This window comes from Serinus canaria, chromosome 2 (assembly GCF_022539315.1).
Source record: "Serinus canaria isolate serCan28SL12 chromosome 2, serCan2020, whole genome shotgun sequence".
NCBI classification, from domain to species: domain Eukaryota; kingdom Metazoa; phylum Chordata; class Aves; order Passeriformes; family Fringillidae; genus Serinus; species Serinus canaria.
Window position 1 is genome coordinate 117752678 of NC_066315.1, and position 19653 is coordinate 117772330.

Genomic DNA, 19653 nt, shown 5'->3' on the forward strand with positions numbered 1-19653 from the left:
TGGAGGTATTGTGATCACCAACATACCTAAATTGTTTTTTTCCTTTTTTTTTTTTTTTTAAACTAAAGGTTGAAGTTACTTCTTGCCCCTTTAAAATACACAAAAAGTGACTCTTAAATAGTTTCTCTTACTATTTCTAGTGCTTTGGACTTAGCTGGGCTCAAAATCTGCTACCAATATGACTTAACTTATGGAGAATTGTTTGTAAAATGGAGTACAGAATGTCTTATTCCCTTATTTCATTTAATGAACTCAGTTTACAGCTAAATAATACAAATATTTGTGTAGAAATGTGGAGTGAGGTTAGGAAATTCTCATCCCAACATGAATTAAGATGAATTAACATGCATTACAGTTTCATTCACTTTGGAGAATTAAGTAACTTCTGGAGAAAAAATTTTGTTTACTATCATCTGTTCAACACATGAATTTTCCTAGCCAATCTGCCCAGAATGATGCAGGTTCCTGAATTAAGGTCTGTGTTTTCCCCCAGAATTTCAATGGGTAAATAAAATATCAGAAAATAAGATGGCAGTGTTATTTATTTTATCTTAAGGGACAACAAAGCTATAAGCTTAAAGGAAAAGTATGACTTGAAAAATATTTTTTAAGCAGAGAAATAAGGCAGTAGGGAATCCTTTATGCTACCAAAAAAAGAAACCTAATTGACTTTTGGGGAGCTCTGCTGAACAGAAAAGCCAGAGCTGTTATTAGATGGTAAGGTTTTTACCACCACAGAGATCCAAAAAGGCTTAATGCTCTGAACTGAAACTAGTGAAAATTTCACCTATTTGCCCAGTAATCACCGGGCAAATAGGTGAAATTTTCCTCAAATTAAGGAGCATTCATGTTTGGCTGGATTCTGATTTTGTTGTAATTCCATCAAAACCTCCCTGCAGTACCTTGGCTGCTCTCCCAAAACTCTTGCCTGGCACAGCAGTGACTCTGTGTTTTCAAAGTTCAAGGTGTGGCCACCACTGAGTCACGGCTCAGAACAGTCACTGAACAGCCTCTGAATGTGACAGGATGGTTTTGGCTCTTCTACTGGAAGAAGGCAGGGTGGTGAAGGGGCTGCTAGGACAGACTCAGGGCACTGACAGCACACAGCAAGTTCCATCAGTGCCACTCTCCAGGCTGGAGATCTGTGGTAATAAGCAGATGTTTTATGCATTTTTAAAACAACTTACAGCTGATTTCTCGAGACATGCTATTACATTTGTTTAGTACTTGATTGTTAAAAAGCATTACCACACTGATTATTTGTTTAACATCAATCTGGAACCTAATTTGCTAAACTACAACAAACCACAAATGCAGAGATCTCCTCTAAGTATCGTGCCTTTGTCACTGAGATACAAAACTTGCCCTTTGAGGATTACATAATTCATTTTGTTTAGAGAATTCACTGCTGTGCTCTCAGAATAAACCACCCCATGCTGCAGAAGTTGGATTTATGAAACATGGTGTAAACATGTTCTGCCTAAGAGCAGGCAGACAGCAAATGCCTAGGGCATTCTGTAATTGTCCTGGGAACACAGTTTCTAAATCATGCCAGATTTATTACTGTAATTTTCATCACATACCTGATACAGTAAATGTTTCTTAAGGTTTTATAGTTTTTATCTGAAAAAGACAGATTGTTTAGTCTACCTGACTGCATGACATCATGCTGTTCATACTTTCTGTATGAGAGACAGTCACCTTTGTGTGTGTTGCTTTGACTTACCAGGTTTGGAGGTATCATGGACAATGATGCTCGTATTTGTGTGAAGGTATAAAAACATACTTGTAACTTTTAGTGAAAAGGGACATTGCTATAAACTTCATCCAGGATGTGTTACAGTGATGAGGGTAGATTATGTCTCTCAGAGCTATTGTTTATGACCTCTTGCTTCCTCTTCTTTTTTGCTCCCTATTTTCAACTCCCACACAGAGAAAACTACTAAACCCAAGGAAAGACACCAACAAAATCCAGAGGGATCCAGAACAGGATACCAAGTTCAGAGGGTGTCAGTGGAGTCTGGTGCTCAGGTATCAGTTATTTCTCAGCATTGCTCACATCTACTCAACATATTACAAAACAGAGCTTTGTCTGCTGATACTTGATGAAAATTTCCCAAGTATGATTTAAGATCTCTCCATAAAATAACTCACAAAAATTAATGAAATGCTGAAGAGAGCTGCTAGCTCCTCAAACAAATCATCCCATCAGCATTTCTTCCCTTCTGTCCAACAGAAACCAAATCCCTAAATTGGAAACATTCGTAATAGCAAAAAATTGTTGAGCTTATTTTCACCTGATAAGATTGCTATTTATCAAACTGTCTGGGGCCACTGTCCAAAAGACCTGTTTCAGAGCTGAAACTGCTATTGCCTAATTACACTGCAGTCACAGAACAGCAAATATCAGGAATTATGTGCTGAGCCAGCAGTAAAATGCCTCAATCCCTACCCAGAACAGTCCTGCAGGATGTTTATGAGGACAGATGAGGACAATGAAGTACAGGAGAGGTGAGAACTGAGGGGCAGGTATGAGGAAAAGGGGCAGCTTTTTACACAGCAAGCTGTAATCTCAGCTCAGCACCTGCACAGCCTGCAAAAGGAAAGGTTCTTCGAAAAAAGGCAGCTGAGAAACTAAGTACACAGGGCTTCTGTGAGAGGACTTTTTGATGCCAAATGCTATTTCCATCAGGGAGCTGCTGCTTGCCAAGATATGTCCCCCAAGCAGCATTTTCACTAAAAAAATCTCCTGTGCTGCTGTAGCACCCAGTATTTTTATGGAAGAGAGCTTCCATGTGCTTACTCCCATCTCAAGGTGAAATGCTGAGCCAGGCAAGGTTGGTTAGTCCATTTGATTTTGCTGAGTTTTTGGCAGGTGAATGGGATGTGTCTCACTTTGACTGAAATGGTCTCAAAGAGTGAGATGAAATCTCAGATGAAAAAAAATATATAATGTTTGTATTGTTTTATGCTATCTTGAATGCATGAATTATGAAACCTGTGATCAGTATTGAACTTCTGCTTTGCTCTACATTTTCTCCTAGAAAAGGACAGCTGCTTTGATGGGATTTATCAAAAATGCAAACAAAAGGGGTTTTTTTGAAATTAGCAGCAATAGTATAAACCCTAAATACAGAATCCAGATGGAGAGTTTGGTTTATTTTTGATTTAATTTTTTTAAATCCAGCTAATATCACATTCTCTGCTTTTATATGCTTTCAATTTAAATTTTATTTTTTACACTGTACACTGGGATAAATTCATAGGGTGAATTCATTTCCATTTGCAATTATTGCAGTATATAAAGCTGCAATGGGCAAAATATTTGCATTTTGAGCTACACTTGATACGCTATGTCAATTAATACCACACAAATGTAGAGCTTTAAAAACCCCTTAAATTGTTGGCTCCATGTTTCTGCAGCTTCTTTCTTATTAGACTTTTTTTGTGACCATCTATCTTTACATCAAGTTTCATGGAAAATGGAGCTGGCATGCTCCATGGCTAAGAACAAGCTGCCAAACACATATTATGCAAGAAGCAGCACAATATACGAGGTGATACTTTGTGTTTATGGGGGAATTTTGGTTTTTCCTGTCTCAAATGAAACAGATTTCTCTTTTTTGGGCTTCCATTTTTGCTTTTGTGAAATAGAGAGGAGGGACCTAAGCCATACATCAGTATAATGTGTGGCCAAAACAGGAGAGGCCTCTTTGGCTGCCAAGCTCAACCGAGAGGCAACATTTCCTTCAGTTAATCCTTAACATAACATAAGACAGCTCTTACTTCTCTCTTCATAAATTGTAATTTAAAGCTCCCCCTTCTTAGTCTCACATGAGTAATGACTAATCTTAAAACAACAAAATCCCACACGCAATGGGGACACAAGTTTTGGATGCAGTGAAGAGTGTGTGGTGTTCCTGTTTTATGAGCAAGACGTCACTGCTAAAAGCAAGCATCTGTGTGCTCCTCACAGACAACAGATTCCAGTCTTGTTCTAAGATTACTTCATTGTATGGCATCTGGTGTTTTACAGCCATGAAGTTTAGAAATAAATAGTCCCTCTGCAATTTTGCAACTTTAGAAATATTACCATAAATTCACCCATTTATTTAATCTTTTAAGAAACAAAGTTCTTAATGCAACAACTATTTTAAAAATTGCTCCTTTGTTTGCTTGAAATTTGTGGCTTTCTTTTTTTTCTCCTGGAAAAAAGTAATATTTTCCAGTGAGCCAGAGGGACTTTTGTTGATACATCCACCCTAACAGTTAATTTTTCTATTGGGTGCTGTAAAACTGGTCCTCCCAGTAAGATCCTCGCATTCCCCTTCTGCCTAGTCTTTTTTGTTTGTTTGTTCAAATTATTTTCTATTTCAGCAGAATTGTTATTTTGCAATTTTATTGGCCAGCTATTAGCTCCTCCATTAAGACTGCATTTCACTAGCTCTAACAAGACAACTGAAATCTGGCAGATCCATTACTTGTGGCATAAACATTTAGAATGTATGTCTCTTCCCTCAGCTACAGTCACTTCACAGTAAATACACCTGAGCATTAGGAACTTCTTTTCTCAGTTTTGACAGACTTGTCCCCTTTAACCACCCAGGAGAAGGCTTTTCCTCTCCTGCATGCCTCTTTTTTCCTGACATAACTGTGCAGGCTGCAGTGGCGTGACTTGCTGCAGGCTCTGTGACCCAATGCCTGCTAATTCAAGGACCACCCTGAGTGCAGTTGTCACACATAAAAGCTCACATGTATTTTTTCAGTAGAGATAATGGTTGCTGGATTAAAGGCAAACAATGCAGAAAGATCAGATTTCACAGAGCAAAGTGTTCATCTGTCATTCTCTGCTGTTCTGCACCCTAAACTGGTTCATGGCACTGTCTCGCTGTCTGCAGACTGTTAGGACTGATCTCATGTGACAAGGTGAAATCTCTGGGTTTTGCTCTCACTCTTACAGTTTCGTTCAGCAGAACCAAAAATCAGGTTTTCCTGGTCCATGGAGCCCTTCACTTACCATTCCTCTGTGGATCTTTCATAGGATTTGGAGAGGTTACCCCTCTTAAAAGAGAGGCATAAGGGTTTAACTCATCCTGAGCACTACTCTATGCTGACTCCTTAACATGTACAACAATGACTTTACTCCACTTTTCCATAATCTCCCAGAGGCTTAGAGATAACCAAATTTTTTATGGTTCTATGAGAGTTTTCTCATGTTTGTGGGTGATATATGCTAATCATTACATGTGTCCTTCACCTTGGTCAGGCAGGGGCAGCCTGTGCTGGCTACCAGACTTTTGGGGGGCATTTTTGTCCATCATTCATAAGTAAGAAAACCACTAGTTATCTTATGAAAAAGGGGTGATAGGTCCAGTGAAAACGATGAACATAGGAAAAATAACACACTGGTGGGTGGAATGCCACCCACTGGCTAAGAACTAACAATAGAGGGAGTGGATGCTAGCAGGGGCACTGATGGTCTTCTGGTCTCCATGTCTGTGACACCTCTTAAGCTGCTTCTGAACTACAAAAGCACCTGAACTCACTGGACACCTACTTTCTAATTTGATAGAGATTTTTTCACAGGTAAGGCTAGATGGAAGGCCTTGAAAGGTGTAACTAGTTCATGTGGCAAACAACACATGCTGGAGACAGGAGGAAAGGCTGAAGACCCCCAGTCCTCCTTCACCCATTTTGAGTCTGAAATACCCAGATTTCTGTCCCTGTGTTGGCCCAGAATCACCTGGCAAGAGTAGATCAGCAACTCTGTCACGTGTCTGTCTGACAGAGATTGATAAAAAAACTTCACTGAGAGGGTTGTCAAGCATTGGAACAGGCTGTCCACAGACATGGTTGAATCACCAGTCTCAGCCTTTCCTGGGGGTCTTTTAAAGACATATGGATGTGGTGCTTAGGAACGTGGTTCAGTACTGGACTCTGCTGTGTTAGGTCACCACTTGGACTCAGTGATCTTCGAGGTCTTTTAAAAATGAAACAATTCTATGGCTCTGTGATTCCTGAGCAGACTATGTCCCTTTGCCTGGAGCCTCTGAGAGATATGATACACAAAATATTCTCAGACACTGCACAGCCCATGGCAAGCAGACAGGGCTCCTCCCAAGACCTGGTCTGGACACAGGAGCCCTCTGTTCCTGTGTTTCCTGCTCCTTGCAGAGGGAGAATCACCACTCTCTCCAGGACAACTTAGCATTGAACAGAAAAGCCTTTCCAGTAGTGATCAAAACCTGCATAATTAAATATTTCACTTTATATTCTAGGCTAGGCCTCAGAAAATACATCAGGAGTTATTTTTATGCTGCTGGATAGCGAATACAAAAGATTTTATCCTTTCATATTTATTTATCTTTTACAAAAGATTTATACACAAATGCTTTGATTTCCTCTGAAGCTTTTTTTTTTTGGCCGTGTCAAAACATGACTGCATGTTTGACTGTTTCAAAACTAAGAGAGCTGCTTCTGGTAAAAGCAAAATAAAAGAACCTCAGCTGAACAAACTGAAGGTGAAGCTATTTGATTTTTTACATGGAAAAGCAAATTACTTAGACTTTGTGTTCTATTAATGATCTCCATTTACACTTTTTACCATTGTTGCTACCACAGGCAGATGGATCAGGGATCCAGCCTGTTGATAAGGGAGCAGGATAAGGACACGCTGTGCTGTCTTTGTGCCACTGGGTATGTTTACACTGTGTGCTACTGGCAAGGACACAAGCTCATTTTGCAGAGAGATCTGAGTTACCAGCCCAGACTTGGCATTGTGCTTGCACCGTGACTTTGTTATTTGGTATAAATTTTGGGCAGAGCATGTTTTTGGCTGCCTGGGCTATATAGTTCAAGTATTATTTCCCTGAAAGGTGGAAAAAGTTTATTTCCCAAGGTTTATTTCCCTTAAAATACGGAACTGTGCTGTGACAAAAAAGACAGAGCTATTAATAAAATTAAATTACTTAATTAAATGCCTTCCCTGCCTTCTTGCCATGTAATAGCTATTGTTTGCCTAACACCAACCTGTTGGGGTGCACGAGACAGAGAGTACTTTGGACCTTATTAGCATAAGAGATTTGATAGACAAAATGCTTGGCAAAGCAAACAGAACTTTGAAAATTAAATCTAGATAGCAAGAAGATTTAATCAGACAGGTTTACTGGAAAAATAAAATCCTATTAAACTCTGCAAGCAAGAGATGTTGTTATATGCATAAGTTTGTGTAGGTGAATTTAACCTAACCATTGTAGTACACTTTACTAGTCTCCCTAAAATAGTAAATAAATGCTTGTATCCCACAATTCTGATCACTGAGTCAGTCAGTCTCCACGTCTCTGTCCATCACTGACACCAACCTATTTAATGAACAGAGACTATTTTTTTTGTGGGCCCTATCACACCAGCGTTGTTCATTAGGTAAAGAGGGACTTACAGCTTCCTCAGACATTAAGCATAATGAAATCCCTTTGCTTAAAAGCCCCACAGGATGATGGTTAGTACCAAGGGTAAATTTTTCTTTGGTTTTGCAATTTCAGGAAAGTACTTATTTGAAAATAACCATTATTTTATTCTCTCTTTGAGTCTGAGATACTCATTTGCCACTGTTTCATTGACATAGGTCTGGAGAGGAATCTGGCAGTGGGGACTGATCAAGATGCCAAATTCTGCTGAGGAAAACCCACGGGGTGCTCCTTGAAATACACACCTGGGATAAACTGGCTTCAGACAACTTCTACCAGCGCACAGGGGGACAACAGACTCGTGGTACACAGGCAGGTACCAAAAACTCAAGGTACATAGGCGGGTACCAGCCATTCCTTCCCCTTGCCTGTGCTGCAGAGGCTCTGCAGCAGCCAAATCACAACCTGATAAGCTGTCAATTAGTCCCAGGGGGAAAAACAATGAAGAAGTGGGGTTTTTTTTCCCCTCTGTGCTCCTAGAATTGTCTTGCTGTGGCAGAGACATGCCATTCCCTTAGCAGAGGCTGCACATCTGGATGAGCAGAAGCACAACTGACTGCCGTGGCAGCAGGTGGCCACAAGTGTGGCCACAGCAGGGTTTGGCTGGATGACTGCACTGCAGCCTCAGAGTAGCATCTGGTGGTAATCTTGGTAGGAGTACAGTGGAATAAATCAAACAGTTCTTCATTAGGCCTGCTAAAGTAATTGAGAATAGTTTGGGTTGGAAGGAAACTTTAAAAGCCATCTACTTCAACGTCCCTGGAGGGACATCTTTCACTCGTTCAGGCTGCCCAGAGAGGTGGTAGATGATCCATCTCTGGAATCCTTCAAGGTCAGGTTAGATGGAGCTCTGGGCAACCAGAGCTGTTCCAGTACATGGTTCCAGTGTGCTCCAGTCCTCTGACCATTTTCATGACCCTCCTCTGGACTTGTTCCAACAGGTCCATGTCCTTCTTTTGCTGGGGTCCCCAGAGCTGGATGCACTGGAGCACTCCAGGTGGGGTCTCAAGAGTCTGGAGTAGATGGGCAGAATCACCTCCCTGGACCTGCTGGCCATACTTCTGTTGGTGCAGCCCAGGATATAATTGGCTTTCTGGGCTGTGAATGCCCAGAGATTATTTCTAATCTCAACTAAAAAGAGCTGCTTTTTTTATCTCTGAGTTAACCATGAGGTGCTGCTGACTGTATCATTACTATTCTGAAATATTTGAAATACAGTATGATATAAGAAACAGTAATTCTTTCTTACAATAATTTTACTAAAATAAACCCCCTACAAACTCATTTTCAAGGTCCTGCTGTGGAAGTCTCCCCTGTATCACAGCCTTGCCTGAGCTTCAGAACTTAAAGAAAAGAAAAACTGTTTTGATTTGGTAGGATACATCTGCTCTTTCCACGGCTGTATTTAAGCAACCCGGAACATCTCTTTGGAAAATGCTGTTCTGTGTATTGTTTTGTGTGGTAACTCTATGGTATGGATTCTCTTTAAATAAACACACTTTCAGTCCCATTGTTCCCCAGGGGAAGAGGAGGTTTAGCAGGGCATTGTTCTCCAGAGCATTCAGCCTACACAGGCAGACACAGAAGCAAAGAGTTCATACTCCCTATCCACTGCTGGATTCCAGCTCCCATCCCATCCTCCTAATCTGGCAAGTTCAAGGCACAAAATAATTTTAAAGAATGGAATTTATTGTCCCCATTCATTCGTTGGTCTGAGTATATTTCAGAGTACTTTGGCTTACCTACCCTCAGGTGCCTTCCACAAAATGCAGTTTTGGAGTTTTCTTTGCAGACATTTTCCTGAAAATCACTGTTTAAGGTCTGATTCTGGTCTGATATACTGAGGTGCAAACTAGTAGCACCCTTGAAATTCATGCACATTTTGCTGTAATACCAACATCAAATCAGAACCATAACTTTGTACCTAAAGGTACAGTCATGAGAACAAAGCCTTTAAATCAGAATCATAATTAACTGGAAAAAAAATTAGAATTAGGCTTAATTGTCTTCAGAATTTTGCTGACTGTGGATTTTTCTTGCAAATCTGAAACCAGCAAAAAATGTGGGTATTTTACCCACAGCAGAGTTTTCAGAGAGAGGTCTAATGTATAACCATAATTATTGGTTCTCATTTTCCAACTAAACCTGCTTGTGGTAAATAGGATGGAGAGCATAGATTTCACTTGTTTTCTGCATGAAAAACAATACTGACAACATAAATATGTAAGTTATGTGGGCAGGGGGCAGTAACAATGCTGTTTCTTTTAAATAATTTTCTATTTTTATTTTGTATTGAGAAAAATTCTTTTCATCTCCTGCCTGAGAGCAAAACAAATCATATCGCCTAAGCAGTAAAAATACTGACTTGAAATGTTGACCTACACTGCTGCTCTCAGTTTTTAGTGCTATATGCATGCCCAAAGAGATGCCCGATATATGATCAATAAAACTGCTTATTTCTTGTATTTTGCATTAACATTATGCACACAGTGCCCTCTTAAATCCTGTTTTCTACTACAGAAGAGTGAGTACAGTTTCTGTTACCTATTCAGAAGTAAAATTAAGGAGGAAACATAAGCGAAGAGCCGTTCTGCAAAACAGATGACAGAGTTTACCTCCAGGAGATAGTGAGAGATGATTGATGGTGTCCATTCACCTTCATCTGGATACAGCAACAAATGTTTCCTACAGCATTTTGACCATGTAAGGCCATTTCAGACGTGTGGATGACAGTTTTACAGATACTAGAATTTCAGGAGACAAGACTTTGGGATCCTGTTTATTGTGCAGTGTGGGATACAGTCCTATGCAGTGCATGAAGCTAAGGGTTCCCTATAAAATTTAAGCAGTCTATTCAAGAAAATCAGATTTTTAATCTCCCTTTTTCAAATTCACTCCTTTCAGAACTGTGAGTTTCCTTCTGGACTGAAAGTAAGTTCCACTGTCTCTTATGTGAATTGCTCACATATTTTAGATTCCTTTATTCTTTAATTAAAAAAACACCAATATATGTGTAATTTATATAGTGTCTGTCCCCTGTTAAGTGCTTGCTAAGTCCTGTACAAAACGTTCAGATTTGAAAACTTCATTTTAAGGAGCCTAGGAGTGTGAACTCACAGGAGCAGCATCTGCAAGTGAGTATAGTGTGGGAGCTTTGGAGTTCACTGCAACTACTACCAGAAGCTCTGAGAAAAGCTGCATTTATTTTCCTGCCTAGTTTCATGAGACAGTGGAGCTGGTGTATCCAAAGGGGATGTTTCAGACTGAGGGAGATTTTATGTGAATTCCTTATTTTTAAAAGTATATTTTACTAAGTACCTCTTAGATGTATCCCAGTTGGTTTTTTTTTTCAGAACGTAATTGTTGACTGCACCCTGAACATAATTTTCTTTAATAATAGATTTATATTAATATTATTAATATTATTAATATTAATAATAACATTCCCATTTGGAACATATGGACTTCTAAAAATGAGAAAAGTGTTTACTGGAATTTCTTCTACACTTCCAAAAAATCATTCTTACTGAAAGGCCATAGCTTGTATATAAGTTATGAAACCTAGGACAGGTTTAAAGCTCCTAAGGACGGATGCAAGCTTTGCTCATGTCTTGATATTTTATACCTTGACTTACTTTCCATGCTTTTCTTCCCCCATCTTCTCCAGCTGCAGAGGTCAGAAGCCACAGCAGCAGGCAATGGTGTCCCAGTTTGGATAAGCATGGGAACCAGGCTCACATGGTGACATGAACCTGTGTGTCAGTTCAGACACAGCCATAATAAACTGGGAGCCTCCTTGCCTGGCATGCACTTCACCGAGGTAGTGAGGATGTGCATACTGTTCCAATTATTTTGAAAAAGAAATTAAAAGAGGGAAAGAAGGAGCAACTGAAACACTTCATATTTTTCACTTATAATGAGGAGAGCAGAAAAACTTTAAAAGGTAAATTTATCATGCTTGGACATAAAGGAGAAAAATAATCAAAAATTGATTTTTTCCTATAGGACAACATAAATATTATTGTCCAGGGGAATACCAGGTAATGAGAAAGTACATAATTAGAGCTGAGGTGCTGGGACAAGAATAGGAAAGTAGTCCCAAAGCTGTTGTGGATTTCACTGATCTGTTCTGGTTTTAGGAATCAGTGGTGTTTCACTACAGAATTATTGGTTGTTTTAAAAAAAGGATACTTTAATATTTTTGCTAGAGAGCTCACAGCTTTTCACCTCTCAGAAGCTCCCTGACACCATCCAGAGAAGCACTAAGTTTGGTTTTCATCCGAATGAATATAATTACCTTCCCTCTCATGCTGTTGGTGTGCTTTCCAATTCCTTTTTTTTTTTTTTTGCCAGTTGTGTTCATGTCATTTTACTTCTATTTGGGGTGGGGAGGGAGAGCCAAGCAGCAGGGAGAAAGAACCTTTTTTAAATAGCAGAGCTTTTAGTCCCTGATTAAAACATTTGGAAAAAATCTGCAGAGGGAATAGCACAGGAGGAGTTCCTTTCCACTTCTCAATTCCCTCAGCAACTCATTTTCGTCACACTCCCATGTGTTTTTTCCATGAGACAGAACAATTGCCAGCCATTGTGTGTAAGGTACTGTGGGATCAGAGGTACTTAGTTATGGTATGCAGGGGTATTAATGGGCATTAAAATACCTGAAATTTGCTGAATGCTCTCAGATTTGATATCTGTCCCTATCTATGTGAACAGTTGGTTTATGCAATTTTCTGGATGCCATATCCCAGTAGCTACAGCACATTATATCTTGAATTACAGAACATTCCTTTACTGCTCTCTGTTTCCTTGCTATCCACCTCCACATGACTCCCAGGTTATTTAATGTTGGTGTTACACAGTAAGCATGTACCATAGCCTTCATCTGACCAAGAGAAATGATAATGATCTGCAATACTGCAACCCACTCAACAATAACATTTTGGAAGAGTTAACATCTCGATCCAATATTTTAAAAGACCCAAATCTTGCAACAAAACGTCAGAGAAAAACTGTACAAGTTATTTCAGCCTTTGCCTGCACTTGGTCATTTGCAAGTGAGAGAAAAGGTGAGATGAGGAACACTTCTGAAAAGGCTTTGGAAGAACAAAAAATGGAGGAGAAATTGGAGGCAACATGCTGAGCCACCACGTACAGGTGAAGGCAGATGAACTGAAGTAAAAAGATCATAGTAGTGATTTTTAAAGATCAAATGAGAGAGATATTTTCTATTCTAAGAAATCTTGACCCGCTAATGGGAAGCCATCTCCTTCTTCATACAATTCCCAAGAGCAGGAAGATTGGTTCATTTGATAAAAAACCCTCACAAAACTCCATCTGTTCCAGCACCCTACTCTGTAAACAATCAAAAGGTTCCTACTAGATTCTTTTTATGTCTTCTACTTCCTGTAACTGGAAGAAACAGTGAATAACTTATCTCTATCTACTAAGTCCATGTGACTCAAAGTTTATAAACATCTCTTAGAGCCCAAATTGTTTCTACTGGAGACCAAAGAGTTTACTTGGTTATTTCAGGAACTTAAACCATTCCTATGTATTTGGTTATCCTTGTTGCTCATGTGTGAACTTCTGGTAATTGCTTCCAGAAAATCCTCTTGAATATTGCACATCTACTCTGTCCAAACCCTGATATGTGTGTTTGTCTCCCACTTATCCACTTCCCCTGGAACCTTTGGACAGAACATACAAATGCAGGAAGGAAAAAAATACATGTGAGTATAGTTTTGAATTTGCTGTTGGGTGGCTGATTAGCAGTGTCTTTTACAGAGCTCCTCTTGAGTTCCTTCAGGCTGAACTCCTGCTTATTGTGTGAGGAAGAAGGCAAATACAACTGTCCCTCAATATTTCCAAGAGCTCTGAGTGCTTCTTCCTCTTTGCTGAGACTCCCCAAACATGTGGTGACTTCTCAAAGGTATCTAGAACACATTTACTTAAAGATGTGCCCATATGGCATACCTGGCCTGCTTGACATAGTTTGGAGAAACAAGTGCACTTCCAGTTAGTTCCTTGCCTTGGGTCTGAGTCTTCATTTAAAGAGTTACAATTATGTGTGCCTCCAAGTGCTGACCTAAGTTTATGAGAAACATTTCCATTGCTTTTTTTTCCCTCTCATTCTTTTGCCCTAATTATACTAATGTCTTTTTTCTTTATGGTACAGCTTCTGACACAATAGAAATTACTAGGATTCACAGATGTTTCTTGGCACAAAAAGAAATCAGTTTGTTGGGATACCCCTTTTCATGGTGAACATTAGCAAACTATTCACCTCCTAATTGGCTTTCCCAAAAAACCTTCCCAATTTTTTTTCCCCGTGAGTGACAGTCAGGTTCAGTAGTAATGGGAATACTTGCTCAACTGATTCTAATCAATGGCACACAGAGAAGAATTTAAATTATCTTGCTGAGGACACTGTGATGATGACAGATGGACAAGATATATTTGTAATTCTGTAGAAACCTCCATGCCATTTCAAGTTAACTTTCCATCACCTTTTATTGACACAAATAATGCCAGGATAGTAGAAATGGAAAATATTAGTAGAGGGGGGAAAATATTAGTAGAGTAGGAAAAATATTACCTTGTTTTTCCAGTTTGTGTTACACATGTGGTACACATTCTGGTTTCTGTTTCAAATATTGACCACATTTTCAGCAAGGCTTGTAAATGTATCTTGGCCCCCTACTACAATTGCCTATTGACTAAGAGTTCTTATAATTAACTCTAGCTTTTTTTTTTTTTTTTTCTTTTTTTTGGGCAGTGATTTTCTTATCCAACTTTTGGAAGCTGATGAGAAGTCTCATTTTTTTGGACTAGAGTCTATGCAAAGTCTTCTAAAACAGAGATCAACAAAGGAGAATTTGGACAGGTCTTTCACATGTCACCTTGTGAATATGAAATTCTGAAACAAGAACATTATTTTTAAAACTTTGAACTTCATTGTTAAGTTACAATAATCAGCAGAGGTATAATATTTGAATTTTTATGCATGTTATTCTATTTGAACCAACTTGATTATAGTTGATGATGTCACTTAAACCTAAAGGATAGTAAAATGAGTATTTTGACATTTAGTCAAAAGTAGTAGATAACTTATGTGATTAATATTCAGAAAAATTTAACCACCAGCCCTGACAATGTGTTATTCATCTCTCTGTCATCTGGAAACAAACTGAATGCTATCTTGAATTTAAATTCAAGACCATGGAGACCATGGTCAGTGCCTGTGCTATGAGCTCCAGAGAGAGAGAACAGAGCTGTTGCACAAAACTTACAGCGGGACCCTGGCTTTAAAGAACAGTTTAGTTTTCTGCCCTGCTGCTTTTTGGCACTGTCAGGAGCATTCCTGACTGTGGTGGCCTGTTTGATTTCGCAGTGCAGACAGATACTGGAACGTGAGGAACTGAACAGAGATGGCAAAACAGCTGTCAAGTGTTTAACTATTTTCTATCGGTAATAGTGACTCAGGGGTGAATGTCTTCATATCACATTACCAAATCCTTGAAGCTTAGGGAATGTTTTTTTAAACTTCATTTTCGAAGGGGAATTCCTATGCTTGGCTTGGCTGCTCCAATAAAATGAAAAGAATAATACAGCTCTTACTTCCACAGAGAGGTGTGCTTTTCCTGATGAATTTGCTGGTCACTTTGAAAGAATTTTATATTTTACATTGATACACGCCCCTTGCTTCTAATGCTCCTATATTTGACTGCCTTTTCATTTGCATCATAAATTTACTACGTTAAATACTTACTAAAAACAAAGTCTTTAAACTGGGCAAAGAACATACACTTTGAAGGCAAGTTCACTTTTTACTACTACTAAGTTCAATCTTTCCCTTTCTAACACAAATTTGAATTGCTGTTGGAACAAAAAGGAAAAGTCTAGTTTGAAATGCACGTGAAAGTTTTAGTCTCCACTTGCTTACAGTAGAGTCCCCTTATTGCTTGAGCTTCTTATGGATTCTCTAAAAGGAGAGCACACCGTTCAACTTTGTAGAAACAATTTTAGGTTCCCGTATAGTTGTATCCTAAAGGAAATACAGACCTTCATTCATTCATTTCAGAGCACGGTGGAACCTCAAAACCCTGTATTTCCCCCCAGTATAACAGCAATTCCCTTTCCCACAAGGTCACTCAAACTTTTTTTCTTTTCCCCCAGCGTAGCATCCTCCCTTTGGCTAGCAGAGACTCGCAGCACCGTTATCTAGAACTTCATGGTACAACAGCCAGCAAAACAAGCCCAAGACCAGGTCGGCGGCGGGAGGGGCTCCCGGACACGCAGACAGCAGCCGGCTCTGGCCCGCGGAGCGGAGGGAGCGCGGCCGCGGTGCTGTGCCCCGGGCGGGGCGGACTTACCCGGCGTAGCGGCCGCGGTGGCCGCGGAGCGGTAGCGCAGCCTGGAGGCAGAGCAGACAAAGGGGCAGGAGCCCGCGGAGCGGCATCGTGCGGGGCCGCGCCGTCACCGCCGGCACAGCCACCCCCGGCACCGGCACCGGCACCGCCGCCGCGCCCGCCCCAGGTGGCGGCTGGTGCCGCGCACACAAAGCCGGGGCCGGAGCCGGGAGGAGCGGGGCGCTCGGAGGTGTCGCTGGTCGCCAGCGGCGGGGGCAGAAAGCCGGGGGAGGACGCCCGTCGGCCGCGCCCGGGCACGGGGATGGGGATGGGGATGGGGATGGGGACGGGACGGGGACGGCACTGGGCGGGGAGGTGCCCGCCCGCCCGCCGGGGAGGGCCGGGGGTGCGGGGGGTGCACGGCCCTGCCCGGGGGGAGCTCGGGGGCCGGGCGGTGGCGAGCAGCCCCCGCGGGCACGGCGGCTCCGTCGGGGCCCCGGGCCGAGGGATGCGGCGGGGTGAGCTCGGATGCAGGTGCGGCGAGGCGGCCGGGCAAGGGCCGATCAACGCGCGGTCAGTGGCATCGGGGGATTATCGATGGTTTCCCTGGCTGGGCAAGAGCTGAGGCTGATGAGAGGGCAGGGACACACTTCCATGAAACAAAGAGTGGTAGAGAGACCATTAGGAGCCATAAAGGCAGGAGGATTTCAGTTTACTGGTGCGGTCAAAATCTTGTGTCTGAGTACTGAGAATGGAAGAGACACTGATACAACAGAACGAATGAAAAGCCCAGCACGTTTTTAAAGCTGGACTTTTGCTCTCTCTTTCACAGTGATGAGGATGAAAGATCCATGTAAAGATAAGCCAATGGAGCACTGAGAATAACAAGGAATATGGGGAGAATTTTGCTGCAAATATTTGTAGTTTATAGAAAACACATGGAGTACCTATTAAAGAAAATATGGGTGAAAATATAATACCAATATGGAATAAATGGATAGCCCCTTTGATACCTTTGTGTTGAATTTACTAAAAAGGAGCAAAAAGTGTTTCAAACCCAACAGATTCTCAGCCTCTCTGAGAGTAAAATGAACATGTGGGCTGTAGACAAATAAAACCAGCTGACATTTGAACGTGTGAGAACTACTCTAAATCCCTGTTAATGTTTCAGAAACACAGGGAGCCTTTTGAAAAAGGACTGTATTAAACCACACACACTTTGTATTCTCTGGCTGAAAGGCAAACAAGCGTTTTCCTTTGTCTCTTTTTCATACTGGCAGCAAATCTGACAGTAGTTGTGTGATAGAGTCTGGAGGTGGAAAAGACTTTGTCCAAGGCAGGATTATTCTCTTTGGTCTGGGTATTGGTACTCTCGCTCTTGAGCTTTCCATTCCCCCCACAACATGCCCCGCTTAAAATCTCAAATTTATTTCTGGTGAGAATATGCGGGGGTGAATGTGTGTGTGTGCTTACATGCTGTGCATCTCTTGTTGAAAACCCTTTCCATTAACTATAGGCAAGCCCCCAGATCTGCTCTGTGAATCTTCAGTCTTATAATAAATGTAATTTCAACTTTACAAACATCTATTTCATAAAAGCTCTGCTCTCTGTCCAGAACTGACTTCAAAGGTAGGGTTGAGCAACTGACTTTTGGAGGGCATGAGTATGATATTAAAGCAAAACCCACTGCTTTATTACACATTTACTTTTCTTACTGTGTATCATTGCTACACCTGAAGTGCACACTGATTTATTTAAATGTTTAAAAAATATAGTTTGGCTATGATTCTAAAGTATTTGCTTTCCAGATGACTGACTGACTCTATTGGAGTTAGTAAGAATTTTATTTTTGGCATCTGATTGTAGAATACTTTGGCTATTATTCTAAAAACTTTGCTTTCAAGAAAAAAACTTGGCTCATTTGTATTATGGAGAATGCAATTATGGGCTTCTCTGGCTCTAGCTTTCTGTTTTAAATCCTGCCTTTCTGCAACATTCCCTGAAAGTAAAATGCAAGCAGGTATGAGATGGGAAGGGAATTCAAGCACCAAAACCAAACAGTGAAGGCAAGTAACAAAATCAGAAAGAAAGACTCAAAAAAAGAGTTGTAGCTACCTTTGTTAATATGTACTACTTCTGGCAGTTTAAAATACATTTAAAATATAATTTTAAAGTACACTTTTAGAGCTGTGGAGAAGCTGGAGATAGAAATAGCTCAAAGATACTGAAAAGGGCTTTCAGGGAGGTAGGGATAGTGAGGTGGATACAGGTGCATTGGTGTCTTTTGATCCATCAGTTTAAATTGTACCATATCACAGGGCATACTGGAGGGAGGGCTGGAATTCTGTCATGCTGGCACCTGGGGAAGGATTGAAACACTTCCAGTCGAGCCTGGAAGTTACACATGTGCTAAGTCTGCTTTCCTGACAAGATGGGGCTATCAAACTTGCACCCTGCTAAGCAAAGGATTTGAGACAAAGAAAATCCGAGTTTCTTTTCCTTCTCTTGGAACAGAAAAGAGAAATTGCTAACACCAAGAGCAGCTTGGTAGTGATAACAGCTTTGGATGGAACAGAGGAGAGCAAACTGAGATATGGTTTCCCTCTTAATGAATCAAGTTGTGGGATTTATCACAGCGTCCCACACTTTACAAGGAACACAGGCTGCTGAAACAGAGGCAATTCTACACAGTGTGGAAACAAGAAAGGCTTCATTTAAAGGGAGTGGGCAGGCAGCCTACATTTGGTACCTAGACTTTAGAACATGCCACTTATTGGGAAGAACAGAAAAAGGGCATTAACTTCTTATAAGCATGTTATATACCTTTGAGTTGTACCAGCTCTCACCTTCATGAGAAGGTTGCATTGGCTTGAATAAACAAATATTTGTTAGAGACATAACAGTTCAGAAACAGGAGTTTAAAAGAGGAGTACATTTTCTAGTGTAAATCACTCATTAATGATAAACTAGACTAAGCACATTCATGCTGGCATTTTCTCTGTTATAACTCATTAAAAAATATTGAAGTTGATTGAGTGCAATGTCCTTTTCAAGATCTGCTCTCCATTTCTTTTAACTCCCACAGTGAAAGTGGCCCTGTTGATTATGTTCTAGATTAGGTTTGTGGTCTAAAAGAATGAATGTGATAGAATCCACGCATGGATGCCATGGCTGGTTAGCCTTAACTAACCTCTCTGTGTAGTCAGGAGTGTTGCAGTAGCAACAGAGAGCTGATAACCTGAGAATTTCCCACTCCTAGGAGTTGGTTGTACAGGTTGTGCTGGGCTTTGCACTATGAGAGACAGGCTCCTGTTGGTACCTGAGACAGTTTTGTTACAATGAACTGGTGCTTGACTTCACCTTGGAGGATGTTCAGATGTAATTTTCTTACTAAAATGAAGTACAAGTATCTTTAGAAGAGATGGACTTGCAATTAAGAATCTTGACATTCTGTCTTCAACTTACTTGGGGATGCTGCATTACCTTAACTGAAAAATTTTATTTGAATTTGTGTCAATGGCACTGAACTTTAATAAAATTGGTAACTTAAGTGAAATAATTGAACAATTGCACTTAGAGAATTTCTGTCTTCTGCTATTATTCTGTTATTCTGCAGGCGGACAGGAATACAGGTTAATTATTCCTTTTTTGTTTTGTAGAATTGAGGGATGGGTTTAATATGGGTTTGCTTTATAAGCAGCTAAAGGAAAATAGGTGTATAATAGACAATTCATCAACAGATCAACCCTCCATAGAAGCCTTTAGGAACCATACTGATAAATAACATCAGAGCACAGTATTACAAACCTGGTAAGTCCATTCCTTAGTACAATTTTTGT